Consider the following 17,805-nt stretch of genomic DNA (forward strand, 5'->3'; position numbering starts at 1 on the left):
GGCCAAGTGATTGTGGTTCTGAATCATATCATATTGCAAAATATATTGATGCATATTTGAATCCTCTGTCACAACATCATTGTATCTTTATTAAAGACACAAGATTTTGTAACCATTTTTTTTTTAATTTACATTAATTCTTTCTTTATATACAAATATTGACACTGAACTAGGACAACGGGCTGTGAGAGAAGCACTTGAGAGATTTCATGACCCCACCCACCCGAAAAACGCGATATTGGAACTTCATTTGGGCCTCACCTGAAATGATTTCGAATTTAACAGAGAGTATTTTTTGCAAATCTATGAAACAGCAACAGGAAAAACTTTCATGCGAACATGGACATCCCGGCTTGAGCATGTCTGAGGTCAGTCTTCCTGAACTATTTTAGTTGGAGCTAGTCAGCGTCAGCGTTATTGTTCAAGTAAGACCACGGTGATTCTCCCTCAGGCTCAGGCAGATTTGGGAGGTGGTGTATCCATGCTGTGGCTCTGTGTTGGTGTTGAATAGTGCTGGAGGTGGTGTATCCATGCTGTGGCTCTGTGTTGGTGTTGAACAGTGGTGGAGGAGGTGGAGGTGGTGTATCCATGCTGTGGCTCTGTGTTGGTGTTGAACAGTGCTGGAGGTGGTGTATCCATGCTGTGGCTCTGTGTTGGTGTTGAACAGTGCTGGAGGTGCTGGAGGTGGTGTATCCATGCTGTGGCTCTGTGTTGGTGCTGAACAGTGCTGGAGGAGGTGGAGGTGGTGTATCCATGCTGTGGCTCTGTGTTGGTGCTGAACAGTGCTGGAGGTGGTGTATCCATGACGTGGCTCTGTGTTGGTGCTGAACAGTGCCGCCCTTTTGGCTGAATGACAACAACATTGCCTGGGCTTCACAGCTCAGGAGGAAAGAAAAAGTGGGTGGGGCTGGTCAAAGGGGGTTAATTTACCTAGAGAAACAATGTTAAAATAAAACAAAAAAAGCATTCCTATCCTTTTACTTGTAGTTTCAGAAGTTAACTACACAAAAATGGCAAACAAGTAATTGAACTACATGAATCACTATGCAAATATGAATGTAGTTGAACTACCAGCAAACGAATGCAAAATGTAGTTCAACTACTAGTTCAATGACACGTAGTTGACTCCTCCCCAACACTGGTAGCGTGCAGGGCTGTGTGCTCCTCTGTGCGGTTCCAGGTACTCTGACCCAAACCCCACCTCACTGTGTCAACTAAGGAGCACAAAAGTGCAAGGCAAACTGAAACTAATATCTGACCCGGACTGCGCTCAGGTAAACAGTCACAATGTTATAATAGCATTTTCAAGCCTGTCAGGGGCTAAACCAAGTGGTTTACTGTGAAGTATCTGCTTGCTCCATAGGATTCCATTGTATAGCCGTTTTGCAGTTGCCAGTTTTAGCGTTCTAACTCAATACCAGACCGATTTAGATCGTTTTTGTCCCGAAAAAAAATGTGGCCCCAAAAAGATCTAAAAATAGGGCCAGGGTTGAAAAATCCCGAAGTTCCCCTTTAATGTGATCATTATGTTACTGCAGTGCTTTCTACTAAGTAAACAGAACAATGGAAGTAGTGAAACTGTACAAAAATAGCTAAAGCGTCGACATTGATCTGTCTTATCCGAGCGCTGCATAACATCTTTGTACAAATTTCAAGCACTACTGTACATGACATGAAAAAGATCAATTGAAAGTGCAATTTAACCAAGCATGCCCAAACAGACTTTCATGATATTGCTTGGGTAGTAGGACTCCATATTGACTCGTCTCACCTTCAGCATAATTTTCACCTGCACACATTCACTACAAAAACATAAGACTCACCGTGCAGTGAGATTATTGTTGTTTATCACCAGTCTAAAATTAGAGAGAAGCTAATGTATGCTGAATGTTAGGAAGACTTTGTGTGCCAGTGAATGTGTTCTTCCACGGAGAACATTGGTTTGTCACTCCCGGTATTCCCACCACTCTGATGCCCTTGCATAAGGTCTTTTCAGCTAGTTCATCGGCCGTACCACATTTGTCAGACCTGTAAAAGTGATGCAAGACGTGGTTTCTTTGAGTTGTGATAGGCTGAAAGCAGCATAAGAAAGGTACTTTTGGAGCAACCTCGTCTTATGCTGATTTTTTAGATTTATCTCTGTCCTATTTTCAATTTTTTTATGATTACTTATGTTCTGTACTTATGTAACGTTCTGTGAAATACATGCATGCAACAGAAAAAAATAAAGGTTAGACTATTTTATAAAATAAAACCCTTTACATGCCAAATGTTTCATTCCACTAATAGCTTTAGCTGAAAATGATATACACTATGGGAACAAAGAGGTGCTTGTTCAATCTGTTCTGCGTCGAGAATATGATGCATAATGTCTGAGACTGATATAGAAATTAAATCACAAACATAACAACCTTGTTGAGGGATTCATCTGCATCATGGTTCTGTTTTCTGCCTATTTCTGGTTTTATCTGGTACATTTCTTAGGTTTGCTTGAGGCTAATTGAACAACATGCTCTTCAGTGGCTGCCGTGCTGGGGATCTGACTGGCAGGCCTACGGTGATCTCATCCATTGATATTCATAATATAATGCCACCTGCCTGTCATGTGAATGACATAGCATAACCTTTGCCAGCTTTCATAAAATCAATTGTGTGACTGAAATAAATGCAGATATCATACATATAGGCCTCTCCAATTACTACAGGCAGCCAATTTCATGAGGAGTAATTTTCAGTTTCTGAACACGTTCACATCTTTCTGTCTTTAAAGATGCCCATTTTTAGTGCTGTGAATATATATATATACTCTTTCCGATCACTACGATTACTACTGCATTAGGTTCTTGATATCATGTATGGTTAAATGTTCAACACAATTGAATAAAATGAAAGATAATTTATACAGCAGATATGCATAGATACCTAATTGTTTCTTTTCAGTCGTGAAGGGCTGTCAGACTTGCCAGGTTTTGAGAGAGATAATGATTTCTGAAATGTTATGGTGAGGTGTGGGCATTTTACTGAATATCTTAAGGTAAGGTATTAAGGGTATTCAAAAGTACTCTGTGGAGAAACTATTCCAACTATCACATTAAAATAAGGTATGCATACAAAAGAAAACAAATACTTGATGAGCTAGGGAGTAGTTCAAACTTTATGAGGCAACAACACGTGATAATCAATTAGCATCTAGTTTACAAAGACTGCTATTATGCTAAAGGGATAAAAGAGATTAGTAACTAAGATGGCAGCCATTCTGCAACCACCAGATAGAATGGAATAATTTTTCTCAATGATATTCAAGCTTTAGTGATGCCTGAGCGCTGTGTCTATCAACTGAGTGAGGATGGACACGAAGGTGGCGTCCACATGAATACGGTGAAAACTGAGGTTTGGTGAAAACTGAGAAGTTTTGTTGCGTTTTGGCCTTTCGTCCACAGTGAAGTGGAGACTTTTCCAAATGCAACCCTTACGTCACCATGTGGACAGGCAAAAACGGAGCTCTCTGAAAACTATTAAAACAGGGCCCCAACTTTATCCAATCACCTTTCGTTCTCCATGAAGGCTGACCTGTGCCCTCCAAAGCCTCCACCATGTCCTCAGTGGCAATGATTAGAAAATCTATTTTTGTTTGTGAGGGCACATCATGGTTGCCAGCCAGTTTGTTCTATGTTGTTCTTTTTTGGGTTTGTTTGAGTCATACTAAATGCTAGCAGCTTTCAGCAGAGTAGGTTCACTTCACTGGGGAACATCTGTTCACCCAAACCATGTTTTGCTGAAGTTGAAAAATAAACAATTTCTCTAGTCTCATAGTGTCATTGCTTTGATAATAACCTTGTCTCAATGTTGGCTATAACTAGCAGCATAAGTTATGTAAGATATGTGATTTTAAAAGGGCCTAGCTAGCAACAGCGTTTTCAGTCATATTTGCGTTTCTTTGTGGGCACGGATAAACTCTCAAGAACTGTCATGTGGATGCCAATCTTTTTGAAAATGCAAAGGAAAAACATCATTTTCAAAACATCATTTTTTGGTTGGCTCTCACTATGATCTGAGGGCCATTTGATATTTTTTTCTAAAACACAGATTGGGTATTATGTTTACAAACTGACAAGTGACATTATAATATAATTATATTATAATTAGTCTGGAAATCTACAAACTAAATCTTGAGTCAGATAAGCGCAATTTGTCATTTTGCATTCAGACACTGAATAAACTACTTTTACAGCCTTGGGAACCTGTTTGATACAGTACATCTCAAACGTTAGGGGGTAGACTATCACATGTCTATTTTTATGTGGTATGTTTATTTCCCTGCTGAGGAAACCAAGGGAAGCCGTCACTATTTCCCCTCCATACATATGGAGGCTGTGATTTTGGGCAGTCATCTTAAGCTGGTGCTCCACATGGTGTAAACCACTCTTGTTTACATTCACAGGACTTCAAGGTGAATGTAAAACATTTTGCTACTGTTATTTTTCATGCAGATGGCCTTAAGAGCCACTGACTGATCTCTTACCGATGCCAATGCACTCTCAATATGTATGTTCCATTTCCTTATTTTCTCATGCTTTGTTTTGTTACTAATTCATTTAATTGTTTGGGATATAATTAATTTAGTGTTGTATTGAAACGTTATCTATTGATGACTCGCACTTCCCTCTCCTACATTCAGTGATTTCACCTTCAATGAGGGTGACCTGATGTACTAAACATTGCTTTTACATATGGCATATTGTACAGGTCTCCTTGCCTGTCCTCAACACAATAATTAAACCGGGAAAGTGGACAGTCCTTTCCCTTCAGTCTTCTCAGTGGACTGCTGTTAATTTACTCAAGATACATTGAACAGAACATGTCCTGAAGCGATATTCTGAATGATTGTTGTGATTAAAAACCAGCAGTTCTTGGATCAGTTAATGGCGTTTTATAGTCCACAGCAGAGGTGCCATCCCCATCACTATGTGGGCTACTTCCATCTTGTTTGCTAATATGCCCTCAGGCCAATACTCTATAACACAGCCATTAGAGGAGGACTGTTAAGCATCTTTCAAAGAAAAGGAAATAGAAGGATGTTTGCCTGTGAGGAGTAGTTAAGGAGAGCATTGCCTCATTTAAAAAAAGGTTAAAATTAAGAGAGGTTTGGGGGGCTTCTTTTTTGAGTGGATTCGTTTCTAGATAATTGCCATGGTGAATGCTGAGGTTGATAAATGAGAGTCTATTGAGAATTGGGTCTCCCACAATGGATGAACCTGCCTTCTCATGAGTCAATCACACTGACTGACACCCCTTATCTCTCCCCAGAACAGATGAACCGAAACCCCATTTCTCCCCGTCAGCTATTAAACTGAGTCAAGGTGCCTCTGATTGTTCATTAATTGCTTATCTTGAAGGCAAACCATTGAAACTGGTGTGTTTGAATCCAAGTTCTGCCATTTGAAGATTTTGTGATTTTGCATTTTTAGCATCATTCATCATGTGGTTTACGAAGTTAGCCTTAGAGTACAGCAGATGACATCACAGTGAAATTTAAAACTGGCTGTCCTCTTTGACCAAAATGTAAACATTTAAAATAGGGCAACAGTTGCCTATATGAATTTTACTTTGTTCTGAAAGATGAAAATAACATTCATGACCAAATCCAATTTCATCATTAAGGCTAGAGCTGTCATTTGTCTTGAAGGAAGGCAGAGTTATCAAATGCATACAGATGGATAAATGTGTGGAGGTAAGGTTGATTACAATTATTTGAAATCTCCTTGAATTATCATTTTAGCCCAAACATAGAGTAATAAAAGCCAACCTTTCTGGAACTATGTGAATACAGTATGTATTACAGCATATTCTGATTTCCTTCAATTCTTCTTATTTCCTACAACGAGACCTTGTAATCATCCCAATGCATCTCAATCAAAATACATTATCCTGTGCCAATGGAATAATCCGCATTCTGTTTTAAAGCATTGCAAGCGTTGCATTGTCCCCTTCTGTAATGATCAGGGCTAACATGGAAGATATTTACATATTTTGCATTAGTCACAGGAAATTAACAACAAGTCATAATTTGGAAAGGGCTGCCATACCAAACAAGCAGTTATAGTGTCAGAGCCACTGATATTTGTGTTCCTTCAACACACACCTTTGTATTTGTATTTCAATTACATAACAACTGCAGCATTTTTATATTCCTTACTCAAGGTTTGTGTATATAGTCTGTATTGCCTGATCTCTGTAGTCTCTAGTCACCAGCTAGCATCTATCAGTCCATTATCTGTATTTAAGTGCTATACTGGCTGTCTTGGTTAGTGTAGCTGGAAATGTAGAATGGATACTAATAAGCTAAATGAAAGCAGCAAAGCTATCTATATATCCAGGGCTTTGTTAAGCATATTATTTTTTGTGTGCGACATGCACTGCATGTTGAAGTGAAGTTCTTGAAGTTTTTTCTTGCAGTTTTCTCATTAAACAACAAGAGTATCCTCATTAGTGTTTTCACTAGCAAACAACCTTGGCACAGTGGTTCTCTTCCATTGACAGTTCCATTCACTGTTAAGCTAATTAATCGTTTTTATTCACATAAATAATTGGTTATCAAAATAATTTAGTTTTGCAGCTCTGCTTCACTGACTCATGCTTCATCATACTTATGGAGCTTAAACAGAGACTTTAAGTTTGGTATTGAAAAAAGAAAACGCATTGACTAATACAAAAAAAAAAGAAAACTAACTGAAAAATAGAACACTGACATTGAATCCCTTGTGTTGAAATTAACTTTGGGCACTGAAAAGAGTTCCACTGAACTAACAGGCCACTAACAGTCCTTCAAATAATCCAATTTCCCAATACAAAGAATAAAAGAAAAGCCCTATGGCCCTATGTTTTGCTAGGAGAATGAAGCCATTGGGCTCTTCTATTGTGAGGTTTACCACTTACTCTGAGTTCATTTACCCAGGTTTTTCACTAATCCATGTACGTGGAATACCCCTCAGGACTAGGCAGGGACACCAGAGTTTTTGAGACACTTTGACACTGAAATGAAAGCTGGAGGACCCTAAGGAGCAATTAGCTGAAGTGTATGACATTGAATTGCAGACTTTACATTTAACCAAGTTCTCTTCATTTCTGAGTCTGGCAAGAGCCTGTGTTACACCTAATTGAGCACTATATGATTGTCTTGTGAACATAAGACAAGTATTTTGTGTGCACGAGACAACTTCGGAGTGCGAACAAGATAAGAAATATTGCAAATAAGACCAGAAATTGTGCTCACAAGGTCATAAATTGTGCACACCAGATAAAAAATAGACTGTTTTAGGGGCTTCAGGGGCTCCGTATGCTACAGTAAAATGTTGAAATTGCAAAGGCTACATTGCATATGTGTGGGTCGGGAATTCCATAGATAGACATGGTCCTCTCTGCCAACTGATAGACACTGATAAAAGGGTGACATGTAGAAACAAATAAAGATTGCCATTGAAAAAGCACATCAGAATAAACTGAAAAAAAACATCAAAATTAACATAAATATTACAATTTGAAATGTAGTACATTTCTTTTTCATTGGAAGCTTGGATTATTTGAATATTTGTCTTTAAGTTAATTGGAAAGTTAATTTCAACACAAGTGTTTGAATGCCAATGTTCTATTTTCTCGATCAATGCCAACATCAGTTTCTGTTATAGCTCCATACAAACTCAAGCTCAAAAAAATCTTTCACTTCAGTAAAACAAGTTTTCACAACATACGTAGTTAATTGTCTGTGGGTGTGTGTGTGTGTGTGTGTGTGTGTGTGTGTGTGTGTGTGTGTGTGTGTGTGTGTGTGTGTGTGTGTGTGTGTGTGAGTGTGTATGTGTATGTGCGCGTTCTGCTCAGCAAAACATTTATATATATTTTAAATATAAAAAATATGTTGGTGTCTCATAGTTTAGCCCTCGCAGGAACCATTTGGACATACTGTTCAAGGAAATATTGTTTTGCTCCCTCACCTACAAGACTTTGCTGTTAAGTATGTTGGTGGGCTGACAGTATCTGTGATTGAAATGGGGCTCACGTTGTCCTGAGTCAGCAGAAGATGTGAATCTTTGCACCTCCATGGTTGGATGTCAAGGTTAAGGCAAGGACTCATATAATCAGGACTGTGGTAGTGTATGTAGAAATGTAATTAAGTAGCTTGCTCTCACCTCTAATGAAAGCAACCAGACACCATTCAATAAACCAAGTATATAAAGAGAAGGGTCAACGGGGACATTTCTGTAGAGATGTCAGCGAGTAGTTACACCTAGAGCATAGTCAGGCTAACTCTGCCATTCAGTCACAAACACAGTCCACCTTGGGGGTCATACTCAGTACACTGGAACATTGTACGTTGATTTATGTTAGTTGAAAGCTTTAACTGAACGGTTCGACTCTGAAAGAACGACCTTGAAAGCTGCTTCTAAGTTGTATGACTCATGCCATAGGAAAGACGTGTCTAGTTTAGGATGCGCTAGTCCTCACTGAACTCTTCCTGTTGTTCGGTTGTACGTGTTAGCTGTGTATGTAAAACATTAATGGAATCTTTAATTACTTCCCACTTTCAGAGACACATGATGCCCTGATAGTCTAATTGTTGCAGACTGAAGATACATTTGGGGGAGGTTGGTTGAACATCTGGTGACTGTGTGAATGGAATAAGCACACTTACATTACAAGGATTTTTTTTTTTTACACTTTGGATTACAGCGTGTAGTTATAACCTTGCAACCCCCTGGCTTCTGGTAACTCTAACCACTTGCTCTCTGCTCTCATGACACTGTTGTAATCACAAGCCAAAGGATCAGGAGTTGCCCTTCTGCCCAGGAGTTTAAATGCATGTATTTGTTTACAGCGCTAACTGACCCTTGTCGACGGCTGCTGTGACAAAATAAGAGCCTCAAAGTGGGACAATGTGTTTTTCAAAGTAGTGACTAAAATGTTGAAATTAAATTTAGCAAATTCTGATTAATTACCCTTGCAGCCAACAAATCAGTAATTGATAAATTGTTGCTCCTCTAATTAAAGTGGATATGATGTTCTCCAGGTCCATTAAAACTGCTCTCTCCTGATTAGAAATGTAACTAATGCTTTGAGCCCAGTAGCTCAAATAGGGTTTCCATCCAACTTTTTTAATCTGTGTTTTGACCATTGGAATAGGAAAGATTTAGTACCACAAGATTTTTTTCTTGAAGTAACGAGATAGTATCTTACAATTTGATATTTTGTTATAATTTCAGATATAATCTTGAAATAACAACTTAATATCTTGAAATAATGACATAAGATCTCATAATAATTTCAATTTCAATTTGTATCACATGCGTATCAGGCATTCCATAGTTAACTACACAGAAAACGGCAAAAAATGTATACTTGAATTTAGTTGAATCTAATGAATGTAGTTGAACTACCAGCAAGCTACTGCAAAATGTAGTTAAAATACTAGTTTCATTACCTATAGTTCCCTACTCCTCAGCACTGGTTTTCTGATATTAACAATATAGTATTCACATAAAATATAATTTCTGTCTATAAAAACCTCATAAATGTTTTCTGTGGGTAACCTATGATGATGTCCATGCCCCGTCTCAGTGTGACCTAGCATAAAAGTGTTTTCATGTAGACAAGCAGTGTGGTATAATGGATGAGGCGATGCTCGTGTGAGTCAGGCAGACAACGGGCCCTGCATGCCATGGGCTGTCTTTAGGCGCACTGTTTCTGTCTCAAACTGTGCGAAAATGGTGCATTTAGCTGACAGAAGGAAAAAAATAAAAACATCCCGGGAGAGGATGTCCCTGGATCCCTCTACAGGACTGCGCTAAGCCCCAAATGTTTTCAACTCCTGGCAACGAACTTGTTTGAAAGTATGACTGTTGCACAGTCCAAACATTAATAATGGTCTAGTGTGATAAGGAGTTGTATCCTTGGTTTATCAGTAGTTTGCCAGTAAAGGATTGAAGATGTTAAGGCCATACTATTTACATGTTCTGCAAACGATTCGTTTTATCTAGAGTTATTTCCATTCATGTTTCTGGATGTTACATTATTCAACTTGGGAGGAGAGGTGAAAGCAGAAACCTTGATCAGCGTTGGAGAAGCGCCAGTTCTCTGTAGTCTGAGAATCCTGTTTTCAGGTGTCAGGTGGCCGGTGGGGAAGTGGGGCACACAATGTGTTCCTAGTCTATGGTGTGGAAGACAGGAGGGTAGGCATGAGGCCTTACGAGCCAGTCATTCATGTGTGAACACCATGGCCACAAGGGAACAGGAGAAGCTCCTATGTGACAGAAGCAGTCGGTACTTTGGCAAATTATATGTGGCTCTAAAACATGAGGAATGCATGTGATAGTTCTTTCCAATGCAACTTGTCATTAACCTGGTTATTTACCACAAAAGTGTTAGTCTTGATTGGATTCTTTCCCCTATTTCTGGCCAGTGTGGAGGTAGAATGTATCATTTGCTTTTGCGGGCGTCTGCCAAGAAGGCCAGGTGTAGCATTGTCTCTCAATTGTCATGTCTCCAGAGCAAATCTGGAAAGATGCCCAAGCCACAGCACTCCACCCCAGTCATTTGTGCTCTCCTTGACTGGCATTGTGTGCCTAATCCTCCTCTCAGCGTTACCCTCCAAAGTGAAAGGGATTAGCGACTTTTGTACAAGCTATCAGAGGGGAAGCACCAACAGTAGTCCTGTCAGTGTGATGGAGCCTCAAGAATAATTACTCCAAGACTGATAGATGACCGTAGCATGAGATGAATAGAGTAATTCTCATATCCAGATGAACGACAAAGTGGCAGTCGTGATAGTGATGAGAATGACAGGGAAATTAAATCCACTGCTCCCTTTCAACGGATACTTCTGCTTCACTGAAAGAAGGAATCTTGCCAGCTTGGAACGCAAGACAGAAGTCAGACCATCTTGAATCCCAGTTTGCAAGATGATTTCACTCATCTGAAAAAGCAAAACAGTGCTTAGCCATAACAAGTAGCAGTAGAAATATAAGAGCCTTGTCCAAGAAGATAAGCTGCATTGCAATTAACTCACCACTGACATCTTCACTCCATAAATCATAATCAAGTCAATTAACTTTGCATTTATTTAGTATTTACACAATTAACCTACTCTTTGGTTTCACTTACACCACGTTACATTAGCCATAAATCAAAGGGAAGCTAAACACAGATATGCCTTATAAAGCTGACATGCTCAGACGCATACATAATACTTAACCTGGTAGTGATATAACCAGGATGATTTACAGCGTTTTGGGTGAATCAATAGTGCATAGCGATATGTTGTTCCCAGATTGTTGCATCATTCATAAGGACAACCTCCATGCAGGTGTTCTTGGAGTCATAACAGCTGACCTCAGAGGGGTGGAGGACTCCTTGCTGTGAGACCATAATTGGACCAAATTTACAAGCAGGGCTGCATCTGTCAGAGAATCAATAAGTTGTAATTGGTTATTGCTAATTATTTACTATAATTGCTCATGACTTTATTATGTCAAATTAGCTCTCATGGGTGTGTATCTGTAGTGACCTTGGTCTGGCCATCACGTGGGAATCACATGGTATGTTTATTAAGTACATGAAAACAGCACACTTGTATGTATGTATATTAGTATGGTGATTTTCAAATGAGAATCCATCATTTAAACCTAGGTTTGTCAAAGCATGAAATACACACTATTATACATATTCTTATAGCACAAACCTGAGTCTACATATATAGCCTTTAAACAAAATTGTGTATCAAATCTTTAAGGAGCTTAGCAGGTAATTATACCACCTGTATGCAAATACAGCCAAGATTCATCCTTTTCAAATGGCAAAGCCAATCCTGTAAATATAAATATTTAAAAAAAAACTATTTCAGTCTTGTGAAATAGTATTGCAAATACTGTATGTACCATATGGTAGCCTACTAGATAAAGCTGTGTGGCCCGGAAGGACAGACAGCATTCCTCGCCTTTGCAGTTCCTTTGATAGGGTAGCCTTGTGGCTAGAAAAACATACTGCTCTTAACTCTTAGCTTTAGATTCATTGACTTGCATGCCTACACTGCCAATTCAATTGTTCATCTGTCTAGTCATATACAATTGAGCCTGTGTCACCTTGAGTGGCGATAGGTGATAACAGGTGATTTTCACTCATGTTGGGGGACACTGTCAGTGTCATTGGGAAATGGTAGTTAGCAACACTTGGATATAACAATGCTTAGTGGTGTTACTGCTTAGCAGACTGGGAGGGAGGTTTTTTGAGGTAAAAAGAACAAGTCAAATCTGCATGTGGTTAATGCTGTCTGAGATTCATTGCCAGTTAAAGCGAGAAAGCATGTTGGCAGAAACAATGAGCCCAGCGCTACACACACTAACAGCAGGACAGGCACTTGCATAAACACGCTTGAAATCACAGCGTTAAATCACAACATGGCAACTGGCCATGGGAAAGGACGGCTGTAGTGTTGTTGATAGACTAAATATAATTATGTTCAGGTTGGCCATTGGATCCTCATTGCATTCGTACTCTGCCACCTGGTTCTGCTCACATTCCATTTATAAAAACAGCCCTTTTATTTTGACGCAATCCTATTGTTTGTCCATTCACATTCTCAGCTGGCCAATTCCTAGGCCAAGTGGAACCAGACCACGGCTGTCCTTAAATATCTAATCTGAAAAGGCCAGTCTTTATTTTTTTTTTTAAACTTAATAATGATCTGAGTGAGTTCTCATATAATTTTCTAATCAAAAACATGCTGTTGATGCCGTTATACTTTTTCCGTCATATCTTCTTCAATTTAAGTAGAGAATTATTGGTACTTTAAACCAATGCTGTGGGACAAACTCTGGGAACATTCATTTTACTAAGCTTTAATGTGTGTGTGTTAAAAAAAAAAAGCTTAATAAAGAGTGTGATATGATGTTACACATTTAACATTTTGGGTTGCCATGACAATTGCCAATTAGAGTAACATGGCTGTTAACACTGAACCCTTACTGACACGATGACTAATGACAGGATATGCCTTCTGCCATGACATGTTTATGAAGTAGTTACATCAGTTCATGATGAATGGTTCAAGAGAAAAGCCACACTGTGTAGGCAAGTGCAGTAGCCCATTTTTCCATGTTATTGGCAGAGATTTCATTGTAGACATCCTCTCGCCTTAAATGACAATGACAGAGTCTTCCAATGCACCAAAAGCACTTTAAAATTAGATTTGAGGTCAGATATGTTGGCTGAGCTGAGCTCCCTAGCTGGAATTAGCCAGCAGACAATCAGCCAAAGTTGGCGAGCTAGCTTTAAAACCCTCTTATCAAGTTACATTACGTGTCGCTCAGACCAAAACGCCATACATAATTGCGGAAAGTTTAATACTGCCAGCAGCTAGTAATATGTGAAAAACAATGTTTGGGAAGGAAAAGCATCCCTTTGCCCGCCCTATTGATGAATTGGCAGCTGATGTGAGGACACAACTAGTCGTGAAACTCCCGAAAGCATATTTGGCACTACAATTAGATGAATCCACAGACGTGTCAAACGACCCTCAGCTTTTAGCGTTTGTGTGGTTGTCGACCAAAATGAGATGCAGGAGGAATTTATATTCTGTAAGTAGCTGCATGGACGTACAAAAAAGTTCAGAGATTTTCAAAGTGATCGACAATTTTTTCCTTGAACATGATATACCCTGGCCAAAATGTGTCGCGATGTGCACAGACGGTGCAAGAGCCATGTGTGACGCACTGAATGCTTCATAGGGAGAATCTTGTTGCCAAAGACATGAGTGATGAATTGTCAAACGTCAGGCCTCTCACTAAGTATGAGATATTTCATCCATACTTAAGCTTCTCAAGCTACTCAATTCTTTGTCCCTATCTGAATACAGAGAAAAAATGTCAATAATAAACCGAATAAATTGAAACAAGTTGTGTGTTACAAATTATGTATAATTATGTTCAAACATGTGGGGAGTGTGTTTGTGTGTGTGTGTGTGTGTGTGTGTGTGTGTGTGTGTGTGTGTGTGTGTGTGTGTGTGTGTGTGTGTGTGTGTGTGTGTGTGTGTGTGTGTGTGTGTGTGTGACTGACACTTAGTTCCAGATAAAATATATAAATATCAGGCCTAAATTTGGGGCGGCAGGGGTGGGGGTCCCTGCTCAGTGTCTCTCTCAGCCAAGGGGTCCTTGGGCTGAAAAAGGTTGAATACCCCTGGTTTAAGGAATTTAGAGCATATTACACAAGGTGTCTTGTTATCAGCACTTCATTGGAGCTTCCTCCTACATCTCATAGACTTACGTGTCTCTGCTAGTATTTGCCTTCATGTGGATGTGGCATGTCACTCGCAAAGAACTGATGTAATAAAGTATCATTGCCTCCAATAATACCACAAACTGTCTTGAGTCATTGCCATAGTTCTGTGGGTGGACATCTACCGCTAGTGATCAGCCATCTGTTGTCCTGAGCATCCCACATTTTGATATGACACTTCTTCTGCAGGCATAGCTATATTTATCGAAGAATGTTCATTTTTATCACCTTCATAAGAGAGCAACTTGGCTGTGGCTGTGGCTGTGTCGAATCAAAAATGTGGGAATTCAATGAAAATTGTGTTACGCTGCAGTATGCTGATTTGGGGAAATATGGCCACCACCTTTGTTTTAAACCTCATCGGATCTCTGCGCAGATTAAATCTCAAACATGATCAATTTAATGATTGCAGATGTCATCTACGTAGGTGTGCCCAGGAAATGTGCAGTTGTAAGTTAATAATATCTTGAACTTATACATTGCTGCTGTTATGGTTTGAACTGTACTAGGTTGTTGTCAGGCCAACACAGAATCTAAAACTATTTCACTAAAACAATTTCATATTTTCATAACAAGCATTGGTGTCTGTTGTACCTGAACCAACAAACGTCACAAATGAGCTTGTTATCATTTCCATTGCCAACATTTCCATCGGTATGATTGGCATAGAGGACACAAACTCGGTGACACACCCTCAAATCAATATGGTGTTTTAACTGTGCCAAACAAACCTTGTGGCACTTTAGCGTATTATAAGTGCATAAATGTGAATAGCAATTCAGCTCGACCCCTCCACTCATCGTTGCTTTCAAAGTAGGGTCCTTGGCCTTATTTATTATTTCCTTTGATTTTTTTCTGACAGATTTACCATAATATACTAGAGGTTATGGGTCTTTAGTTTAGGTTTATAATTATCAAGACGCTGCCTGGTCTCGGGGCCTCGGTTGTCAGTTGTGACATTTCACTGTCTGTTTCTGCTTTCATCTGCCAGCTTTAGGTAAATGTTAAACTAGACGTGTTACTTTGCTCACGTGTTGCTTTGTTTGCTTCTAATGTGTGCAGAATAGTTTGTAGTTATCACTGTACAAGCCTCAAGTTAAAACTACAGCCATTCACACTGAGTGTGTATTTGGGAAACAAAAAAATAACATTTATATTTAATAACAATGACTTACATGTTAATTCATATATAATACTTTCTGTATGGAAAATGTAGCCGGAAATCTTATGTCAGCCCATATCTGTCTTGTATTCCAGAGGTGTGCTGAGGAAGAGGAGAGAGGAATGTGAGAATGTGGCTTGAGGAGGGAAGGTGCCAGTCTCACTCTCATCTGCTCGCTTCCAGTCTGTGAGCGAACCCCATCCCAAACCACAGGCAAACTTGAACTGTCTGTAAGTATCACACATTTCTTCCAAGAGGTTCTGGGTTTTATGCTCGCTTCTGATTTAAAAAAAAAAAAAAGGCTTTGCCTCTCTTTGACCCTGTTAAAAAAAATGTATTTTGCTCTGGCTTAGAAAGAACCCTGTCAGAAATGAAATGTGATAGATGAGGAATCTTTGCATTCTCTTAGATAGTCATCCCGTAAGGTCTGAAGAAACAAAACTGAATTAACTGTCAAATAAGAGACAACTCTCAACTGATAGAGTTGTCTTGAGATATAAATACTGTCTCACTGCATTAAAAGTAACTTCGGGAACAACACACAAACTTTCAGCATCTATTACATTTGACTAAACTTTGGACCAGTTTTAGTAACATGTAGTAGTTTCTGCTGTATATTGTATGAAAACCCCTGAATGGGGTCCCAAATATTGAGCTTTTTTATCTTTTTATATAACGTAGTATTTCAAGTATTCATAGTATACTTGGATTCCAGCTTGCTTACTCAGACATTACTGTGCACTGGCTTATTGGCTGATGTCCAACTCCAAAGAAGGTTTATGACAGACTAATTATTTGTCCAGCTGATGATTAGAAACACTTAACTTTAATTTAAACTTTAATTTCAAACTATTAGAAAAGTCTCTGTAGGCGGACTATTCAAATAAAGTGCTGCCAGTTTTAAAGGTGCATGCACCTTAGTCAAGCACAGGGTTGATAGACTATGTTCCAGTGATGAGATAATGTCCTGTTATCTAAGGTCTCTCTCTGCCAACACGTTTATTAGGGATTGTTATTATAGAATGCAGTGAGCTGTAATAGAATTGGATGAAATTCCTCCTTGAATGTGTGTGGGCCCTGGCCTGTTTTCATGCGATATAACTTTGTGTAATGTCTAGATCAGCTGACACTGTTGTCATGGTATTTTTGATAGTGTGTGCTTGTATATATAGCAGTACTATATGGGTTTGTTTCATTCAGTCTACAGTTGATCTATGATGAGTTTACTTAGTTGAACAGCTAGTTGTTGGAAGAGTTCCCAAATTGCAAAGTGGCCTTGTATTACCTACATTAAAATGACAATCTAATTACAGCTTCTTTCCCTGAATAACTGTTGTCAATAGTTCAAGGAAAACTCAATCAGATCTATGTAGATCAATGCAGAATTAAAACAACACCAGCCTAAATATTAGAAATCTGGAATGACAAGCAGATAAATACTCTCTGCCGCCTCCTTTCAAGTGCATCCAAAGCAGCCAATTTTTCATCCAGCTGTGAGGTTTACGCATACAGTATTCATCATGCCCGCTGGAACTATTTGATGGAACTATGGCCATAACTCACTCCTGCTGTGCTGTAAAGAAACCTGTGCAGTAAACTTCACAGACAGCAATCAGCACAAATGGCAGTCAGGAAACAACTCAGGCCAGTGGTGGTGTATATGCCAATGATCTTAATTACTTTAAATGCACCAGAGCCAATATTAATATTGATGGAAACCCAAACAGTGCATTGCATCGTGAAGCGCTCAGACTTTTGAATGCGGTCATGAACCCTAAAGTGGAGTGGTTAAGAGAATTGAAAGCCAAGCTTACGTTGACATTAAAAGGTTTTACCCTGATGACTAGATAGAGAATTGGAAAGACCAGTGAGAAACCTTAAAATGTGTTTTGTGTATCTGAGAATTCATACAAATGTGTCTTGCAATCAAAAAATGCAACAGTTTGGGAGTTTTTTCTCCATCCTGGGTTACAAGGGCAGCATCAATGCATATTTTTGGTGTTTGCGTTTTCAGGAAATAAATTAAAGGTAACCTACCAGACAACTAAAAGTCATCCGTCTAGACAGTGCCAGTATTGTAGTGACTGCTTTAATACATGTAATGCATGTACTGAAAATCCAAATATCCCTTTACCTTAGATTGAACTCAGATATTTCATTAACATGAAAGACCTTTGGTGATCATTGCATTGACAAAATTGTCTAAAATGAGGATTAAAGATGTCAGCATTAAATCTCCAAATGTGTCAATGGAAGGTTAGTGTGCATTGATGTATATTGCAAGCAATCAATTATGCTATATTGGAGCTATGTGAACAAGGCTA

General features: G+C 39.0%; 1 protein-coding gene across 1 annotated transcript in view; it reads left to right on the forward strand.

Annotated features, from left to right (window-relative positions):
• lingo1a (leucine rich repeat and Ig domain containing 1a) overlaps positions 1-17,805 on the forward strand; it is a 73,088-nt gene that overhangs the window by 21,554 nt on the left and 33,729 nt on the right. The window contains exon 2 of the mRNA XM_031565230.2: positions 15,577-15,711. The gene's annotated coding sequence lies outside the window, so the exon portion shown is untranslated. The remainder of the gene's footprint in view (positions 1-15,576; positions 15,712-17,805) is intronic.

Source organism: Clupea harengus, chromosome 3 (genome assembly GCF_900700415.2).
Source record: "Clupea harengus chromosome 3, Ch_v2.0.2, whole genome shotgun sequence".
NCBI lineage: Eukaryota > Metazoa > Chordata > Actinopteri > Clupeiformes > Clupeidae > Clupea > Clupea harengus.